General features: G+C 36.1%; 1 long non-coding RNA gene across 5 annotated transcripts; it reads left to right on the plus strand.

The window, feature by feature from the left end:
- Positions 1-1,177: 1,177 nt before the first annotated feature.
- LOC126598687 (uncharacterized) lies at positions 1,178-2,944 on the plus strand. Of its 5 annotated transcripts, none has more exons than XR_007614931.1 (4): positions 1,178-1,265; positions 1,381-1,516; positions 1,663-2,397; positions 2,480-2,944. It is a non-coding gene; the product is annotated as an uncharacterized LOC126598687 (long non-coding RNA). The 5 variants fall into 5 exon arrangements; XR_007614930.1 differs by lacking the exon at positions 1,178-1,265 and having other exon boundaries at positions 1,272-1,516; positions 1,663-2,127; positions 2,279-2,397; XR_007614929.1 differs by lacking the exon at positions 1,178-1,265 and having other exon boundaries at positions 1,272-1,516; positions 1,663-2,127; positions 2,296-2,397.
- Positions 2,945-6,944: the final 4,000 nt, after the last annotated feature.

Here is a 6,944-nt window from a genome sequence, read left to right on the forward strand (position 1 = left end):
TCACCTTCACAGCCTCGATCCGTGCTTGGTGAAGCTCGTTGAGAGGTCAACCGTACAATTGTACGGAAATGGAAGAAAATTCTGAGAGAGAGAGAGAGGTCAACGAGTTTGGGTGTGTGTGGTCCAGCTTTGGGCTACAAAACAACAACAAAGACAATTAACTTAAGTTCCAAAACTTAGGAATAAACTAGATTGGTCCAAAACCTTAGCCCTTTTACACGCACACAACTCAACGCTCAAGGGCATAAAAGTCATTTCACACCATCGATAAAATATTTCGGGATGGGCTGTCACAATATATATAAACATGGGTATCATCAAAATTAACGAAAAAATTTATTGTATCAAAACATGGGTACATTCTTCAAAATCACAAAAAAAGAAGATACTAGGCTTAATAACATTAGTAAATTTCTTCGATTAAACTTGACATGGATACAATTTAAAATCAAAGAAAAAAGAATGTATCCATATAAGTTTAAAAATGGATTAGAAAAAAAAATTGAATAGATTTTATATAAAAAAATGGTACATTTTACATATAACAAATTGGTATATTTAAGAATGAGTACATTTTAAGATTAAAAAGTTTTACATGAATGGGTACATATAATTAGCATGGGTACATTTAGCAAAATAAAAAGTACAAATAAAAAAAATATATGGGTACAAATACAAATAAACTTTAAAAAATATGGGCACAAAAAGAAATTAATATATGGGTGCAAATTAAAACTAAAAAGAAAATTGGTACAAATTAAAAAAGAATTACAAATTAAAAATGGGTACAAACTAAAACTAAAAATATATGATAAAAAATGTAGTCATAAATATAAATATACTAATTGTAACATTTTTAACATTAATTGAATATATTTAGAAATAAAAAAATATTTATTATTGAAATAATTAATAATGTTATTAATACCCAAGGACCTTCATCAAAAATTGAAAAGGAATAGGATTTTAATCAATGAAATAGCAAAAGAAAGGATGAGAACCTAATTTCTCCATTTTTTTTTTCAACTTATTGGACTGAAATTTATTACATACACAGGAATTGCTTAATGTCCACTACCAATCTGAAGTAGAAAATGATATCGTTCCAATATTCCGCAAAGGAGAGGTCTGAAGCGACGTCATTAATTATTTTGGTTTTATTTATAATACAACAACAACCGAGTCTTATCGAGTGAAATGCTATGGAGACCACATATTCTACATCTTGTTCATTTAAGTTCTAATGCCCCATTTTAACCAACTTGGTTAGGATCAACCTTTTAAATCTGATTCCATCCAAATATGTCCATATGTTTTATGTATTTGGTTTTTGGGTGTAAAAGAAATATAGAAAGGAACGCTAACTTTTCTTGTGAACAGGAATTCAACGTTGGTGTCGAGTTTGTGCTTCTGCTATCGTTTGTTGATACTGCATCTGGACATGCGGAAGAGGCATTGATTTCTTTGGAAGAACCGATTTTTGGATTTCCATCATCAATTGTTCAAACTACTCAAGGTTTGTTTAAGCTTAAAGTCATCCTTCGTTTTCACTCCTCCTGGAAACTACTTCACTTGAACCGAATTACAGGGCATTTCAATTGTGTTTTAACTCTTGTTTCTGGTTTGTTTTGGTTTTGTGTTTTAATACATTGATTCTAGCAGGTATGAATCTTAATCTCAGCAGCAAGGTGTACACGTATGGAGTAGTGATCAGATATCGGTCGTGTGAGCTCTCTTTGCCTTATTTAGATTCAGATACATGTTGTCTTCATTTTGCTGAGTGTCATTAACTGTATAACTTGTAGTTGACGCTTTTGAGATATTCATGGGAAGCTAAGAATAATAAGAAGTAGTCAATGTGTGGTTCAGCTTATTTATGTACCTGAATCCTAATTTCCCCATCCACTGCGGCATGAACTCGCATACAAGTGCATCCTTATACAAGATTACACTACAATTTTAGTACCTTCTGTATAGCATATAGAAGGTATATTATACACACTGCCGAGTGCATGCATTGGCCTTCTAGGATTCATGGAGTACTTGGAGCTAACACAAGACTTGGCACAAAACCAAGCGCAGTGGTGTTGTAAGATTCATACAGGCGACCTCACTAAGTGGAAGAAGGTTTTGTTGTTCCTATATAGCATATTCTTAGTTTTTTTTTTCCTAGCAGCTTGAATTCCGGCTAAGTTTTAAGGTCCAGACACATTTGGGATCATAGTTCTTAGGTTTTTGTCTGTTTCATTCAACCAACATATCTCTAACATTAATTCAGAAATTACAAAACTGCAGATATGGATGTCTAAGTTCGAGCAAATCATTCGGAAAACGCTTTCTGTGCATTTTTCAGTTCATCCAGTTGGCAATGTGATTATGTAGAGAGGATCCCTTGAGGTTTGTTTCCCTTATTCATCCAAACCGACTGAGTACCATACGAAGAGAGCTATATCTCATAATATTCACATGTTCCGTGCAGGGTTTTGAACATGCATTCTTGCTCAATCTGTTTAATTCAAGAACAAGTATATGCAAGCTGGTTTCTCCATCTTTGTTGTTTCAACCAGTTACTCAATCCATCTTCTCGAGAATCCTCATACGGAATCAAATTAATCTAATCAGTCCAGTTCTTAGAGATCACAAGCAAAAATGATAGAGTGTAAATTGTGATATGATGTGGCAGTTGTATTTCTAGCTCATATTGCTAGGATGATTAACTAAATTGTGTGTATGCTTTCTTATCAAAGTCTCATAGGTCTTAAACAAGTGAGTGTACATGTGTCTTCATCTCATAGGATGTAAGATGGATGGCTAGGATTGCTTGGATGTAATTTTGAATACTGCCAAAGTTAAAATGTAATTGCAGTTAAGAGGAGAGAGACTATTCCTCTCTCACTCTCAGTGGAATGATAAACAGTGTGTGAAAGAAGCATTATCAAAGTCATATTCTCTGCTCTCTCTCTCTCTCTCTCTCTCTCTCTCTCTCTCTCTCTCTCTTTTGCATCATCTTCTTCATTTGTGTACTAAATTTCATTCCATTCTCAGAAAGTATTTGTGAGTCACGGCTCACAGAGATAGAGTAAAATTCGTTTAACACTAGCATGGCCTCAGAGCCTAGTTGGGTCTGAATTTCTGGACGTCGATTTTGTGAGGGTTCATTCTAGCAACATTTCGTTGCAGAGAAAATCAGTGAGAGTGAGAGGTGAGATCTTAGTCTAACATGGCTGGGTCTGGTGGAGGAGAGCTTCGCACTCCGATATTCAACGGAGAGAACTTCGATCTCTGGCAAATTCGAATGAAAACAATTTTCCGATCTCACGAGCTGTGGAGCATTGTTGAGATGGGTTTTCTTCCTCCAGCGAAGGTGGAGGGTGAGATAGAAGCGGCGGAGATGAAATTGTATCGTGAAAATTTGGTCAAGGATGCGAGGGTTCTTGGAATCATTCAAGGAGTAGTATCGGATCAAATTTTCCCACGGATTGCAACTCTCGAAACTGCGAAGGCAGCTTGGGATATTCTGAAGCAAGAGTTCGTAGGAGATAAACAGGTACGATCTGTGAAATTACAAGGTCTTCGTCGTGATTTTGAGTATACTCGTATGGGTGAAAGTGAATCTCTAGCTGCATATCTAGCTAGGTTGTGTGATTTGATAAATCAGATGAAAAGTTATGGTGAAGATCTTAGTAATCAAAGAATTGTGCAAAAGTTGTTAATCAGTTTACCTAAATCATATGATAGTATTGCTTATGTTATTGAAAATACTAAAGATATTGATGTAATTGATGCACAAGATGTGGTTGCCATTCTGAAAGGGTATGAACTGAGATTAACTAGACATGAATAGAATAGCACTGAACGTACATTTGCTAGCTTAGATATTTCATGTAAGAACAGTAAATTTGGTAATCAACTTACCAATACTGGTGGATTAAAATCTCAAAAGAATTTCAAATTCAAAGGGAAGCAGTGGACTAACAGATTTACTCCAGGGGTGAGAAATGAAACTAATAACACTGGAGGTGCTTGTAAATACTGTGATAGACTTCACTATGGAGAATGGTGGCTGAAAGGGAAGATTAAATGTCACAAGTGTGGAAAACTTGGTCATATTGCCAGGGTTTGCAATCTTAACAAGAATATTCAGCAAGGGAATTTTGCGAATAAAGTGGGAAAGCAAAGGAATCTTACAAACAAGATGGGAGAACCTGGAAATCTTTTCATGGTTAAGCAATCAATTGAAGTGAAAGCTGTGAGTGAAGCCTGATATATAGACAGTGCGTGCAGTAATTATATGACTTCCAGGGAGGAGTTACTTGTGGACATTGATAGAAGTGTTCAGGCAAAAATGCAAGTTGGCACAAGGGTTCTGGTTGATGTGAAAGGCAAAGGAACTTTGGTTATTGATACTGATAAGGGAAAGAGGTACATAAAAGAAGTTATGTTAATACTTGGATTGGCAGAGGACCTACTCAGTGTTGGACAGATGACTGAACATGGGTATTTTCTGAACATGGGTATTTTTTGATGATAGAACTCTGACAAATTTAGTGGTTAGTGTGAAGCAAAAGGGGAATATATGCTTTCCACTTGTATTCAAATCAAATGATCAATTGGTACTGAAAACTAATGTGCATCAGTGTAGTACAATGTGGCATAAAAGGTTTAGTCATCTGAATTATAGAAGTCTGAAACAATTGTAGGAGCATGATATGGTTCTTGGATTACCTGAAATGCATGACATTGAAGGTGTGTGTCAAGGATGTGCATTTGGGAAGAATCATAGGGAGTATTTTCCAAGGGATCAGTTTGGAGAGCTAGTATGCCATTGGAGCTTATACATTCGGATGTGTGTGGTCCTATGCAAACATCAACAATAAGTGGAAATAGATACTTTGTTACATTCATTGATGACTACTCAAGGATGTGATGGATATATCTTTTGAGACATAAGTCAGATGTCTTCCATGTATTTAAGAAATTCAAGGCTATGGTGGAACTTCAAAGTGGCTACTTTGTGAAGAAATTGAGAACAGATAGAGGAGGGGAGTTCATCTCAAAGGAATTTGAACAATTCTATGAAGCCTTGGGTTTGGAGAGGCAACTCACTGTTGCATACTCTCCACAACAGAATGGAGTTGCAAAGAGGAAAAACAGAACCATAGTGGAGATGACTAAATGCATGATCCATGAGAAAGGCCTTCCTTATAATTTTTAGGGTGAAGCTGTGATTACAACTGTTTATTTGCTTAATTGATGTCCTACAAAGCATTGGAAAATATAACACTTTTTGAGAAGTTCAGTGGAAGGAAACCTGGAATTAAACACTTAAGAGTGTTTGGTTCTGTCTGTTACTCTCTTATTCCAGGAAACTTGAGACATAAATTGGAAGAAACGAGTGTCATTGGAATTTTTATTGGATATGGCACCTGTGAGAAGGGGTATAGACTGTTTAATCCTGAAACTCAGAAAGTGATACTTTCAAGAGATGTGATTTTAGATGAGAATGGTAAATGGGATTGGAAGAAACATAAGGTCAAGGATGTGTGCATTCCATTTCCTGCAAGTGGATCATTAGAAATGAAAGAAGATGATGAGGGTTCAGATTCTATGGAATAAGCTATGGTTGAAGGTTCTCAAATTCAAATTACTGACTCCTCACCTATTGACTCTTGAGGTGCAAGCAGCTCAATTCCTATACCTCAGTTTGATAACACACTATAGAGATATAGAAACTTGAGTAAGATTTATGAGAGATGTCATGCCTGTATCATTGAACCAGAGTGTTATACTGAAGCTGCACAAGATGAAGCATGGAAGAAGGTAATGGAAGATGAAGCATGGAAGAAGGTAATGGAAGATGAAGCATGGAAGAAGGTAATGGAAGATGAAATTGGGATGATTGAGAAAAATCAGACTTGGGAACTTGTGAAAAGACAATCTGATAAACCTGTGATTGGGGTGAAATGGATGTACAAAACCAAATTGAACTTGGATGGGTCAGTTCAGAAGAACAAGGCTAGACTTGTTGCAAAAGGCTATGCACAAAAGCCCGGAATTGACTACAATGAAACCTTTGCACCTGTTGCAAGGTTAGACACAATTAGAACTCTAATTGCACTGGCTGCAAAGAACAAATGTAAGTTGTTTCAACTGGATGTAAAATCAGCATTCTTGAATGATGTGTTAGAAGAGGAAGTGTACGTTGATCAGCCAGAAGGATTTTTTGTGCAAGGAGAAGAAGACAAGGTTTACAGACTGCATAAAGCATTGTATGGTCTAAAACAGGCACCTAGGGCCTGGTATGGTGAGATAGACTCATATCTTATACTCTGTGGATTTAAGAAAAGCACCAGTGAGGCAACTCTATATACCAAGTGTATAAGAGACTCATAAATGATTATAGTATCAATTTATGTTGATGATATAATATATACTGGAAGTTGTCAAGAGTTATTGAATGAGTTTAAATCTGATATGATGCATAAATATGAGATGATTGATTTGGGACTCTTGCATCATTTTCTTGGTATGGGAGTATTGCAAAATGAGGAATGTATTTTCATTCATCAGAGAAAGTATGCTTCATCTTTACTGAAGAAATTTGGACTCCAAGACTGTAAATCTGTAAGTCCCCATTGGTTTTAGGTGATAAACTGAGAAAAGAAGATGGAAGTGGAACTGCAGATGAAGCTCAGTATAGACAAATTGTAGGCAGTTTGCTGTATCTCACAGCAACTAGACCTGACATAATGTATGCAGCATGTCTGTTATCTCAATTTATGCATTGTCCTACCAACAAGCACTTTGGGACAACAAAGCGAGTACTAAGATATGTTCAAGGAACTCTTGATTTTGGCTTGGAATACAAGAAAGGTGAAGGAGCAATCTTAGTGGGATTCTGTGACAGTGACTGGAATGGTTCAGAAGATGATATGAAAAGCACA

This window comes from Malus sylvestris, chromosome 14 (genome assembly GCF_916048215.2).
Source record: "Malus sylvestris chromosome 14, drMalSylv7.2, whole genome shotgun sequence".
Taxonomy (NCBI): domain Eukaryota; kingdom Viridiplantae; phylum Streptophyta; class Magnoliopsida; order Rosales; family Rosaceae; genus Malus; species Malus sylvestris.